General features: G+C 42.3%; 1 pseudogene across 1 annotated transcript; it reads left to right on the forward strand.

Annotated features, from left to right (window-relative positions):
• The first annotated feature begins 12,243 nt into the window (after window positions 1–12,243).
• On the forward strand, window positions 12,244–12,591 carry LOC308437170 (ubiquitin-fold modifier 1-like; annotated as a pseudogene). The gene has a single exon. The product of its transcript is annotated as a ubiquitin-fold modifier 1-like (transcript).
• The last annotated feature ends 1,015 nt before the right edge of the window (window positions 12,592–13,606 follow it).

A 13,606-nucleotide genomic window follows, 5' to 3' on the forward strand; every position in this document is an offset into this window, starting at 1 on the left:
TTATTATAAATATGAAAGTTTTACGTCTTTTATCTGGGAACGGAATGATCTGGGGGAGCAGAAACCTACTGAGATTAGATACTACAACAAACAAACAAACAAACAAAACCTTTCGCCCAATCTTGTCTTTACGTGTATCTGATTTGGGTTTGGTTGGTGGGGGAATCTTGTTGATTTGTGTTTTGGGGTGGGGGCTTTGTTGTTTGCTTTCTGCTTATTACTGTGTAGTCATAGCCTCAAACTCAGAAAGATCTCCCGGCATCTCCCTTACGAATGCGGGATTAAACATACATTTGGTTTTGAGACTGGGTCTTGTTATATAGCTCACCCTGCCCTTGAACTGATTCTGTGGCTTGGGTTGAACTCCCAAGGGCCAGGCTTGCAGGCTTGTGCCATCACACCCTGCTAGGTCTGTGCACTTGGAGATGGAGAACTTTCAGAGAATATTTACTCTTATGCCTCAGTCTCGCCTTAGGCTGCACTAACCCCTTGAACCTGGAAATGGAAGTGGAACAATTTCCACTTTCCTACAGAAGATCCCACTAGCATAAGTGTGTAAGTGATATCCAATTTGTATTTCCTTCTCCTCTATCTTTACCATAAACCTAGAATATCTCATTGTGCCAAGTCACTTTTGGAGAATCTGACTGACACAATTTTTAAGGTGGGGAGGCAAAAGTTAGAGTCAACAATCGAAGCATACCAATGTAGAAGAAAAACAAAAACAGCCATGTGCTTAGAAACCTTGGCAGCCTGGCACCATAGAGAGCCAAAGGCTACTGAGAAAGTGACTGTCCCACAGTGGCCCACACTCACATCACTTGAAAGCAAAGGGGCGGGATATGACATCAGGTCATCATGAATGTGAGCCATCCAGAAAGAGACAGCATGCACAGAAGAGGAGCTTCTAAGTAGGCCAAGCTGTGCTGCTTCGTTGGAAAGTGGCCTATACATTTGGGGTGTGGGGGGCACACACATGTACACACTAGGTGCATGGAGGAAGGAGAGGCAAGTTGCAAGAAGTGTTGAGGTCAGAGAAGACCTTTGTGGAGTTAGTTCTTTCCTTCCACGTTAGATAGATTCTGGGCTTTCTCAACCAGGGTCTTTACCCACTTGAGCCATTTAACTGGTCCATAGCCTGAACCTTCTAATAGAAATAATACCTTCAGAATTAAAAACACTGTGATTTCTGGTTGTTGTCTCCTTATTGAAGTCAGGAACACCGGCATTGCTATCTTAGTTACTTGTGATAAAATACACATCAAACAAAACTTGAGGCGTAAATTTGGCCAATGGTGAGCTGGAAGCAAGTATTCGCATTAGGTCCACAATCGGGAAGGAGAGGGCGATGAACACCTGTGCTCAGGTTCCTCCTGATGCAATTCAGTAAATGGTGCCAGTCTCCTTTAGCGAAGGTCTTCCCACCTCAGGGAACCTAATCTAGATAACCCCTCACAGGCTGTGCTGTGAGGCTAAGGTAATTTAAACAGGCTTACATCTCAGATGGTTCCAGTTCCTATGAGACGGCAGCCAACACTGACCACATTTGCCTTGAACTCACAATCTTGCCTCAGCTTCCTGAGTGCTGAGTTAGAGCATTCAATACCATATCTGGCCACTAGAGGAACAGGCCAGTGAAGAAATGGTTCCAGCAATCAGAGGCCATTTCAGATAGGTACCTTCCCATAGTGACTCAAAGCAGTGTGTGCATGTGATGGTTTGTGTATGTCAGTCCAGGAAATGGCGATATTAAAATGTGTGACCCTGTTGGAGCAGGTGTGGCCTTGTTAAAGTAGATGTGTTGTCCCTGTGGGCCTGGGTGTTAAGACCCTTGTCATAACTGCCTGGAAGTCAGTGTTCTGCTAGCAGCCTTCAGATGAAGATGCAGAACTCTCAGCTCCTCCTGCACCATGCCTGCCTGGACGCTGCCATGTTCTCACCCTGATAATAATGGACTGAACCTCTGAACCTGTAAGCCAACCCTTGGTCGTGGTATCTGTTCACAGCAGTAAACCCTAGCTAACATAGTGTACCAGAACAGAAACCTGAGACTTTAAAAAGCAAGTAATATTTGTTAACATTAGGTAAAAATGCTGTTTTTTCTTTCTTTATACTTCGATGGAATATAAATCCAAAGAGAGCTCATTAAAAACTCATCGTTGCTAAAGTATAAATGTAAATAGCTGAAAAAAAAATCAATAAAATGATAATAAAACCAAGAGCAGGGAATACAGCTGAATTCTATATCATAGTATGGTATGGCATTGCCCAGAAGCTTTTCTGGTGGGATTTGAGTCAGATAAGCCCACCTGCCTTTGACTGCTGTGGCTGTCTTTGAGCCGTAGGTAACCCACCCAAGCTTCTTTCCCCTGACCTGTAAAATAAGGATACAGTCTCTGTGGGGCCAGTGGAATTTAGTGCCTAGCATGATACCTCACAGTCAGGTATTCCATAATTGGTGGTTATAAAACAATGCCTGGGACCATGGGCTGGAGCTCTTCTGGCTGACACATTGAGGTAAACTCTAATGGCACGAGGCCAACTTGTCATTACTGGGAAGTTTATGCACCTCCCTGGTCTAGAATCCTCTGGAGAGTGTAAAACTGATTAGACTATATATTTTTGGTTGAGGTCCAGGAATCACCCCACCAACCACGCAGAAACCTATCTCAGTCAAACAGGGAAAGTTTATTGAACACAAACACTCTGGGACTGATTAGTCAGGGATGCAGATCAGACTTGGGAGCCGCTTATAAAGGCAAAACCCACCAGGTCTCATAAGGACCATAAGAGCTCATATACAGCTGCAGGAAGTGCCTCTGGGCAGCTGTGGAGGTTGATTTGGGTCTAAGTAGCTAACGATATACAAAGCAATGCTAACTGACCTTTATTGTGATTGGCTCTTAAGGAGGGTGAGGGTCTGGGGAAATCGCAAGAGCACCAAAGAATAAAACGTAACAGGATATGGTAAATGGTTAACTCGGGCACAAGAAAGTTCCTCTGTAACAATGAAAGATGCTTGGCTGCGGGCATACAACAAAATGGCTGCGGTAATGTCAGAAAGGCAATGGCTACCTACGTCTTAACGTTTTAAAATGATTTTCATGTTTTTAATACAAATTGGTTACCTTGTGGTTTGGAAACATGGGGGTCTTCTAAGGCCCCTGGCTCTGACAACCAAACAAAGAGCAGGACTGGAACCCTCCTCAGAATGGACGCTCCTCAGAAGTGACCACCCCATATCCTTGCAGGGAAATTTTTTGAACAGCTAAATTCTCCTCCATAAAAATCATGTATGTCCCAATCCAACATGTGGACAGATAATTGAAGCTCAAAAATACTGTGTAATACTGTGTCTTAGCTACCACTGCATTATCAGAAAAAATGTAAGGTAAATGATGCTTTACCTTAAAGACCACTGGTCTGTCCATCAGGAAGAGGAAATGAAGCATCCTGAGAGGGCTAATCATGAGCAATTTCACTCTGGCAAATCTTCCAGACAAATTCCTTACAAGATAGGCTACAAGAAAATGGAAAATAGATAAGAATGGGGTAGGATTTCTGCCTGGCAATTTTAATATGCATTATAGAATATTTTCTGATTTCTCTGCTAGGACACGTGCCCCGAAAGTATCCAAAACTGATTTCAAAACATTAGTCTGCACACGTGAGAAAGTAAGACCGGAATCGAAGTTTGGAAACTTACAATAATGAGGTGTTCTAATTTGAATTCAGTACTCCATTAGAACCCTTTTATAGACCTTGTCTAAAGACATTTATCTTTTTAAAATTACATGCAAATTATTTCTCAGATGACTGCTTTTATTCATCATGGGAATGGATGGCCAGTAGGATTCGGGTCGTCGATTCGGCATTAGGTGGTTTGAATGATGAGACACTATAAAGTGAAAATTTGAATTTAGAGCTTAATTACATAAGAGTAGGGGGAGAAAATGGGGGGAAATAATGATCTCTACCCTGGAAAGTGTTCACAACTAGGTGAGGGATGTTAACATCTGTGGGGGAAGGACAGCAAGAGTGATATGTAAAGGCTGAAGATGAGTTCAGCAGCCAACAGGTGATTGGTTAAGAAGGTGTTTGTGAGGTCGGAGGGCAGGTCCGGAGATCTTTGTATTGGCTTCTCTTTTCACTCCACATTTTATCCAATGATTTAAAATGCAAGGCACTCAAGGCCCACCTAGCCACCACCTGTGTTCTGACATTTTACAAAGCTTGTTTCTGTCATGTATTGTTTATCTCCATTCATTAATCTACCTATTTAAATGTATGTGTTAAAATCTGCATCTCATGCGTGTCATAGTTTGAATCTGATACTTACTGTTTCGTGTACAATTTGCATACCATAATTGCACAGATCTTAACCATATATTCTCTGAGTTTGCCATCTGCACTAACCTATCTAACCCACATATCGACCTTTACTATGAGTTCACCCAGTAAATCCCCGTCCCTCTGGGAGATGCCACTTTTCTGATTCTTACTCCCCAACAATAACTTAATTTCACTTACTCTTGGACGCCGTGAGTATGATCTCCCTTAGAAAAATGTAAGGCTTTTGAATTTGATTTGAGTTGTTTAAACAAGTTTTACTAATTAGGAAGATAACAGATGTTCTGAGTGAGGAAACGGGGCTTAAAAGGCAGAAAGAGAGAGGAGAAAACTCATATCACCTCACTATGTAGTAGGGTATTGTTGAAACCGTGTACAGAACAGTTTCTTTGGCAAAAGGACAATTCGTGAATCAGGCAGTACTTGGAGCCAGAACAGATTTAGAGTGGCAAGCTTGTTGAGGCTGGAGGCAGAAGCAGAGAGGTCCTGTGTGACACCACCCTGGGGCAGCGTAAACAACAAATACTCACCCCAGATAGGATGCCAGTGACAGACCAAAGAACAGATACCACGGAAGTCCAACTCGATGAGCCAATGAGTTTGATTAGGGTGAGCGTTAACACAGGAGCAGAAATAACCCAGAGACACATCCCTAAAACCCACCCAGCATGGCTGGCAGCTCATGGAGGCTGGAGACCCCAGAGCACTGTTCGTGACTTGATGAAACCCACTTTTTCTATTGAGCTTTTCTGAGTTTTACCTTTGATGTCATGTGCGCCTGTTTTCATGTGTCAGTAAATGATATGAAACAGGCTCTAACTTCTTTTAAATAGACCACAGTTAACCCGGTACCTGCCCTCTCAGCATTTGTTTGTAGGTTTATGGGTTTTTCTCTGTGTGGCCCTGGCTGTCCCGGAACTGGATCTGTTCAAGACCAGGCTGACCTTGAACTCAGAGGTTTGCCTGCCTCTGCCTCCTGAGTGTTGGGGTTAAAGATGTGTGTCACCAGTGCCAGCACCCTCACAATTTGTCACTATTTTCATTATCTACCTGCTTACACACCTTAAGTTTGATTTGGGGACCATCTCTGTTGGTTTATTCTCAAGGTGGCCCTAAGTTTAAAAAAAAAAAAAGTGGTACCCAGGGCTTGTCTCCTGCCTCACCTTAAACCTACAGGTATCTCACACTCTGAGGCAGTTGGCAAGCCCTTACAGAACTGTAGCCAGGGGTCGGAGAGGCATGACTAATGGCCTGTGATCTGGGCTTGTTACATTTGTCCCCAGTTCTGCTGACATCACCTCTGCTCTGGGTGAAAGTGCCCTTTCAACACATTTGCAACACAGTCCTGGTAGTTGTAAGTTTTCTTTACAAATATTCCGAGGCCTTTCTGTCCAGTCCCCTGTGGTTTGGTGGGCTCTGTGGGTGGTTTGACCCGTGTGCTCTGTGGGTGGTATTGTGTATATTGATGCTCTGAGGGTTTCTTTTCCAACAGCAATGCTCAGAATGATGGCACTTCACTGCCTCCGACTCCAGCACTGCCTCCGACTCCAGTGACTGAGTTTTACAGCATTTCTCTGTTAACCTCCCTACAGCCCCTCTTGTGCACAGCATAAACCTAGGATGTCATATGTGCTTGGCGGGTGTACTGCCACAGAGCTGCATCCCCTACTGGGACAAAAGGGAGAAATATGAAGAACAAGGTGCCTTGTAGAACTGTCAACTCAGAAGCTACACGTGTGAGAGTTGATCCCCACATACCAAACAAGCAAGTGAATTCTAGCTGTGGGGACATACTCTAACCAGAGCACCCTCTGATCCCACAGGTCGAAGGCTTGGTCTCCACAGCTGCCTTCTTGGTACCTTCCATAAGCTCGGGTGGTTTTTACTTGCGCTTCTAGACTTAAACCCGGCTTCCTGCTCCTCCCTCCTGGGCTCTCATAAGCTCAGCTATGGGGTGCTCCCGACCCCTCTCCTTAAAGATTCTTCTGGAGGTTGCAAGCACAGACAGCTGCCAGCGCCCGAGCGCTCCCCATTTACCTTGGCCTCTCTGCAGATGGAGGACCCCTATGGTATCGCCTGGGACCTGCTGTTTTTCACTAGACAAGGGGGGTAATTCAGAGAATGTTTTTATAGCTACAAGACAGAAATAGGAGGAGTTTTTCTGCCATGGCTTGGGTGATGTTTGATCTTGGTTGTCAACATAACTACATCTAGAATCAACTAGAACCCACAGGGCAGAAGACCTACCCTAAGTCTGGGCCACACCTTTTGGTGGCAGCATAAAGGACAGGGAAGAAAGACACGTTTGCCTTCTGCCTGCCCTTATTCTCAGCAGCAGCTTAACCTCTCCTGCTGCTGAGGCATTCCTGTATGCCAAAGACCACCTGAGACAACTGGATTCTCGAACGTTCCATCAAGAGGTAACCATGTGGGACTAGCTGGGCCACAGCTTGCAAGCCACTCTAGTAAAGTGTGTGTGTGTGTGTCCGTGCATGTGTACATGTGCATGTGAGTGTATTTTATGTGTATGTGTACATGTGCATGTGAGTGTGTTTTATGTGTGTGTGTACATGTGCATGTGTGTGTGTCCATGCATGTGAGTGTGTTTTGTGTATGTGTGTATGTGTGTACATGTGCATGTGTGTGTGTCCATGCATGTGAGTGTGTTTTGTGTATGTGTGTACATGTGCATGTGTTTTGTGTATGTGTGTACATGTGCATGTGTGTGTATGTTTTGTGTATGTGTGTGTATGTTTTGTATATGTGTGTACATGTGCATGTGTGTGTGTTTTTGTGTGTGTGCATGTGTGTGTGTCCATGCATGTGAGTGTGTTTTGTGTATGTGTGTATGTGTGTACATGTGCATGTGAGTGTTTTGTGTATGTGTGTACATGTGCATGTGAGTGTTTTGTGTATGTGTGTACATATGCATGTGAGTGTTTTGTGTATGTATGTACAGGTGCATGTGTGTGTATGTTTTGTGTATGTGTGTGTACATGTGCATGTGTGTGTGTTTTTGTGTGTGTGCATGTGTGTGTGTGTCCATGCATGTGAGTGTTTTGTGTATGTGTGTACATGTGCATGTGTATGTGCATGTGTGTGTGTCCATGCATGTGAGTGTGTTTTGTGTATGTGTGTATGTGTGCATGTGAGTGTTTTGTGTGTGTGTGTACATGTGCATGTGTATGTATGTTTTGTGTATGTGTGTGTATGTTTTGTATATGTGTGTACATGTGCATGTGTGTGTGTGTTCATTCTATCAGTTCTGTTCCTCTAGAGAACTCTGAAACAGATTACAAAGACAAATTAGTTCCTATGGCCTGCCTTAGCTGGGGAATCTAAGATGGGGACCACAGTCAAAACCCTAAAGGTACATATCATGATATCACAACATGCTTGATTTTCACTAAATACTCTTTATGCCTCAGTTTGTACAGTAAGTGAGCCGACTTATTTTGAGACAGGAGCTCTCTACGCTGTGTGTACTGCCCATGGATACCTGAGCTCAGGAGAGCTCTTCATGTCAGAGCTGCAGGCACACACTACCATACCAACCCAGATAACTATTTTGGAACATGTCAAGTAACTATTCCTACTTTTTAAAAAAGTCAAGGAGACTGGAAAAATGGCTCCATGACTTAGAGCATTTGTTGCTCTTGCAAAGCACCCAGGTTCTATTCCTGTCACCCAAATCATGTGTGCAGTACCATCTGTAACTCCAGTTCCAAGGAATGCAGTGCCACTTTCTGGCATCTGCTGGCTTCGGACACAAGCATGGCATATACATACATGCGGGCAAAACACTCACACATGTAAAATAAATAAATTATAAAAATATATCAAAGCCTAAAATTTAAAAAGATTGCATGTTTGCCACCTCATTTTCATAGTGTCAAAAAAGCATTTTGCCCAAACACCAGTTTTCAACACAAAAAGATCCTTCGTCAAACAATGGAGATACAATGGCTGAGTCTGAATCAGACAGAAACAGCAGCGAGTGGCTTGGCAGGGGTGAGAAGTCCATGCTAGGATGAGCTGGTGAGACCTGATTGGACATGTTCGTTAATGTCGCCAGATAGGGAATTCCCATAGCTGGACCTTGGTGGTCCTCAGGAATGAGGAAGTGGCCAAATAAGGAGCCAGGTCTTGGTGACCAGTTTCCAGAATGAGGAAGTGGCTAGATAAGGAAGTCTAGTGGTTTAGCAAAGGAGAGAGGAGGGGAGGGAAGGTCATGTTTGCCATGTGTGGGCCTGTTAGAGCCACCCAACTATTAGTCTGCAAAATCAGCATAGCATTAAAACGTCATAACGGTCAGCACTGTCCCACAGCTAGCTAATGGTGCAGAGCGTAAGGGACTATGGAAAGGTCAGCCCTACAAGGAACATCTGTATTCCACCCCTCCTCTAAATGACCGTCCTCTAAAGGCTCTGGTGTCATTGTGGAAGAGGAAACGGAAAGACTGTCCGGAGCCAGGGGTGGTGGGTGGTTATAGGAAACAGTGTCCGTGGACACAGCCGAACAGCTGCACACGGGTTGCTCACAGGGGCTATTGGCAGCATAGATGACAATACAAGCCGAAGCCAGATCAGATCCAGCATGAGGAAGGGAGTTGGGCATGAAGTTCCACCCCTAGCTGAGAAACTATTGGCAACTGTTAGCTGCTGAAAGGGAAGGGTCAGTTTTCTATAAGAGTGTAGCCCTTCAGGGGGCAGAAGCAGATGTTAGCTCAAGGCCAGCTTGTCTGCAGAATGGGTTCCAGGGCAGCCAGAGCTATGTCGAGAAAGACCTTGCCTCAAAAAAAACAAACAAACAACAAAAACAAAACAATAATAGAAAAAAAAGTGTAGCCCCTGATAAATTATCCACATCCAAGAAATTTTGGGCAAGCACAAATTGGCCTAGGTTGGGGGAGGGGGCACAAGGCTGGATGAGAAAGGAAGTGGGGGAAGAAGGTGAAAGCTTCAAAACTCACTGTACAGAATTCCCAAAGAACCAATCAAAGCAATAAGAAACAAAAGAAAGCAAGGGTTATTTAAAGGTTAAATCTAGTCACTTAGCAGGTGTATTTTTCCACACTAGGGTTTTCTAGGGTCTTCTTTGGCAGATAATAAGCTAGACCTAGAATAATTTCTTCAGGTTTTAAGAACATCACATTAATACCCAGAAAAATCAAGCACTGCCTCTTAAAAGATCCAGATTGCCTGAAAGGTCACAGCACACACTTGAAGCAGACATTCCCTTCCTATTAGACACTTCAAAACAAGACAGGTATTGCTCCTAAGAGGGAAAAAAAAAAAAAACAGGGAGCGCAGGCTAGCAGGGGAAACCGGGTTTCAGTGTTCGCTGCGTTGGGGCCGTCTAGAGCCGTCCCTTAGAGTCTATGAGGGATTAGCTATGCATTTTAGGGAGAGGAATGGTTTCTGTTCTGAGCTGGCACAGACTTTTCTTGCCTTTGCTCTCTAAATGTATCTGTGTGGGTAACATGTGCCTGATACAGTTCTAGAGGTGACTTAAAGTCTACAGGGGTGTGTGTAGGGGTTAGTTACACACACTAAACAGTTTCATATAAGGAACTTGAGCATGGTTTTAGTCCCCGCAGAAACCTGGAGCTAATCCCTCTTTCTGAGCTGCTTTCCCATTTCTGTGATAAAACACCATGACAAAGGCAACTTAAGAGAAAAGGTTTACTTGAGGATCACAGTTCCAGAGAGGTGAGTTCGCCATCACAGTGACAAGCGTGCCACCTGCCAGACAGACACGGCTCTGGAACAGTTACTAAGAACTCACAGCTTTGCCTATATGCAGGAAACACCCAAAATGGTGTCTTTTGAACTCCTTAAGCCTGTTCCCAGTGGCATGCTTCATGGCCACACTTCCTAATCTTCCCCAAACATCCACCAACTGAGGACCAAGGATCTAAATGCCTGAGAGTTATAGAGGGCATCTCATTCATTGTCTATTTATGTGGTGTCTATAATTAGCCTATTTATGTGGTGAACAATGTTTATTGATTCTGTGTATATTGTATCTTTAAGATGTAGCCAACTTGATCATGTTGAATAATTTTTGGTGTTTTTGATTCAGTTTGCCAGCATTTTATTGAGAATTTTTGTATCTATCTTTGTTAGAAATAATGATTTATAATTTACTTTTGTTGTTATGTCTTCGTCCAGTTTTTATATAAGGGTAATGTTGGCTTTATAAAAGAAATTTGGAAATGATTCTTCTCTTCTATTTTGCAGAATAGTTTGAGAAGTTTTAGTGTGCATGCTAATTTGAAAGTCTGACAGAATTCCGTGCTGCACTGTTTTTAGTAGGGGGACTTTTAATTATTGCTACTCTCTCATTGGTCATACATGTCTAGAATTTATCCATTTCTTTTAGATTTTTCCAGTTTGAAGACATGTAGATTTTTAAAGTATCCTGTAGTAGGAATTTTCAATTTCAATAAGCCTGTATAAAAGATACACAATCCAAATATTTTATTTATAATTCGTAAGCCTAAATCGGGCAGATCTCAGACTATACTAACTATTTCCCAGCTATAAAGCCCCTTATTAGTTGGTGTTTCTTCTGGACACAGAGTTCTGGTCCATGGCAGCTTCCTCCTCCTCTGTCTTCCTCCTTTCTCCCTCTCCCTCTATCTGCAACCTCCTCTCAAACCTCCAGTCCCACTGTTCTCCCTCCATTGCCCATTCATAGTCTCTAGCCTTTTATCAACCAATTAAAATGGGGAGAGAGGTCACGTGGCATCACTTGCCATACAAGAGGCTCTGGCTCCTTGGAGGCAACCTTATCTTGAGGAACCAGTATTTAGTATTAGAATACGAGTAGCATCAGACCAACCCACTACATTTCCCCTCTTTTATCCAATTTTAATTCTCTTATAGCAATAAACAGCAGTATGCCTTTATGATTTTCTAAATTTCCTCAGATCCATTGTAAGGGTTCCCTTTTCACCTCTAATTTTATTGATTAAGGTTTTTTTGGGTTTTTTTTTTTTTTTTTTTTTTTTTTTTTTTTTTTTTTTGGCTAAAGGTTTGTGAATCTTATTGATCTTTCCAAAGAACCATTTTTTAAGATTTATTTATTTATTATATAGCACACTGTAGCTGTCTTCAGACACATGAGAAGAGAGCATCAGATCTCATTGCAGGTGGTTGTGAGCCACCCATATGGTTGCTGGGATTTGAACTCAGGAACTGGGGAAGAGCTGTTAGTGCTCTTAACCACTGAGCCATTTCTCCAGCCCCAAAGAACCAATTCTTGATTTCATGGATTCTTTGTACTGTTTTTGTTTCCATTTCATTGATTTCTTCCATGATTTTTTTATTATTATTGTTTACTGATATATGAGCACACTGTCACTGACACACCAGAAGAAGGCATCGGATCCAATTGCAGATGGTAAGATTCAAGAGAATAAAGAAAATGAACAAAATTATACCCTAACTATAGATATCTCAATGATACTAAAGCTTTGTTTTGAGATTTATGTATTAAAGAATATACAGCTTTGGTGAGTCTCACTTCAGACCTGTTTGAACTCCTGATTCTCAGGATCCAGTCTGAGACAGACATCAGGGACTGCGACAATCGCCATTCTCCCCCTCCCCCCTTCTAGACATCTCAAAGCCCGTGTACAGCTTGAAGAAGCCATTGAAGAGTCGTTCCCCAAATCCCTGAACTTTGCAGGGCTTAAGGTGGTTATTCTAAGGTCGTTTTTTCTGAAGAATTTAGAAATGGTTATAATTTAACAGGGAGAAATTAGCTAGAATTGATCGTACTGCCATAATCTCATTTGGTAAAAATCCTTATACTTGTTACTAAGCTAAAGTTATAATCTTTACACTGGTATAGAATTTATTTGGCTGTGTGTCAGGCAGTTCCACCATGTCGAAGGTGTCCTTTAAAATCATGCTGACCCACGGCTACTGTACAAAGTCCTTAGTGTTCCTGAAAGTACATCGTTCGCAGCTGTGCTAAAGTTTGCAGCAGAAGAATTTAAAGTTCCTGCTGCTACAAGTGCAATTATTACTAATGATGGAATAGGAATAAATCCTGCACAGACTGCTGGAAATGTTTTCCTGAAGCATGGTTCAGAGCTGCGAATCATTCCTAGAGACCGAGTTGGAAGCTGCTAATATACTAATATATGCTTGGAATACACGGTCTTGCAGAATGAATACTGGCATTTGTTGTTGCTGTACAGTTGAAATCAGGCGTTCACAATGCAGTGAGAGCACCAAGAATCAGCGGAGCAGGGAAAGTTGACACTTGTCCCTTTCTCTTCAGTTTTTGTTCATGAGAAGAGAGAATGCCTTTGAGTGGAGGTGGCCACACCACAGGTCACACTGTGGGGACTACTGCCTCACCAGAAGAGAGTACCTCTGTGACAAAACAAAAACCAGCAAAACTGAAGGATGCGTCTGCTAATTCTTTTCAGGAGCATTTGGAAAATTAAAATTCACAGAATCAGATGTAGTTTCTAATTTTGAAGTTTAAAAGAATAAGTGATCATAGAGGCATTTGACTTGACAGCCTTTCCTAGTTAGATTTTTAAATTATATAATTTGTGATAAACTTAATATATTTGAATGAGCAGTTAAATTTATATAAAACCAAATATTAAATTATTGGATCTAACCATTATGAGTTTAAGTTACTATTATGTATTAAATAGCTTCAACAGTAGTGAACCTATGAAATCAAGTATGTCATGGTGGGAACTGACAGTACCACAGAAGTACTGTTAGCTGTATTATGAATTCCTTGGTAGAAGTTAAGATTCTCATTAGCATAAATTTTCTCTATTGTTATAAACATTTTTAAAGTACAAGGCATAGGCCCAGTCTTTTTAAATGTTATTATAAACTGGTCTGAGATGATTAAACATAGGAATTAAGGGCCAAATAACAAATTCATGGCTCCTAGTTTACTGTTAGGGTGTTTTCAAAATATTTTCATCAGAAAGAGCTGAGAGTAGTTAAAGAACAACAGTCCAGATTTCTTTATATAAAAAGATGGTTTTCAAAAACATCAGAAATCCACAAAATATGACATTTAATGCTATTTATCATTTGTTGAGGCATATCTGCTCCTAATAGCTCCCCTTTGGTGAATTAAAAAAAAAGAAATTTAGCATCTCTACTTCCAGGTGAGGCATTACACCGTGGCTAGGCAGCCAATAGGCAAGAATTGCCTCAATTCATCTACAGACAAAACACTCTCCAGACAAGGGCACATTGCAGAATAG

This window comes from Micromys minutus (assembly GCF_963924665.1).
Source record: "Micromys minutus genome assembly, chromosome: 25".
In the NCBI taxonomy this organism is placed as follows: domain Eukaryota; kingdom Metazoa; phylum Chordata; class Mammalia; order Rodentia; family Muridae; genus Micromys; species Micromys minutus.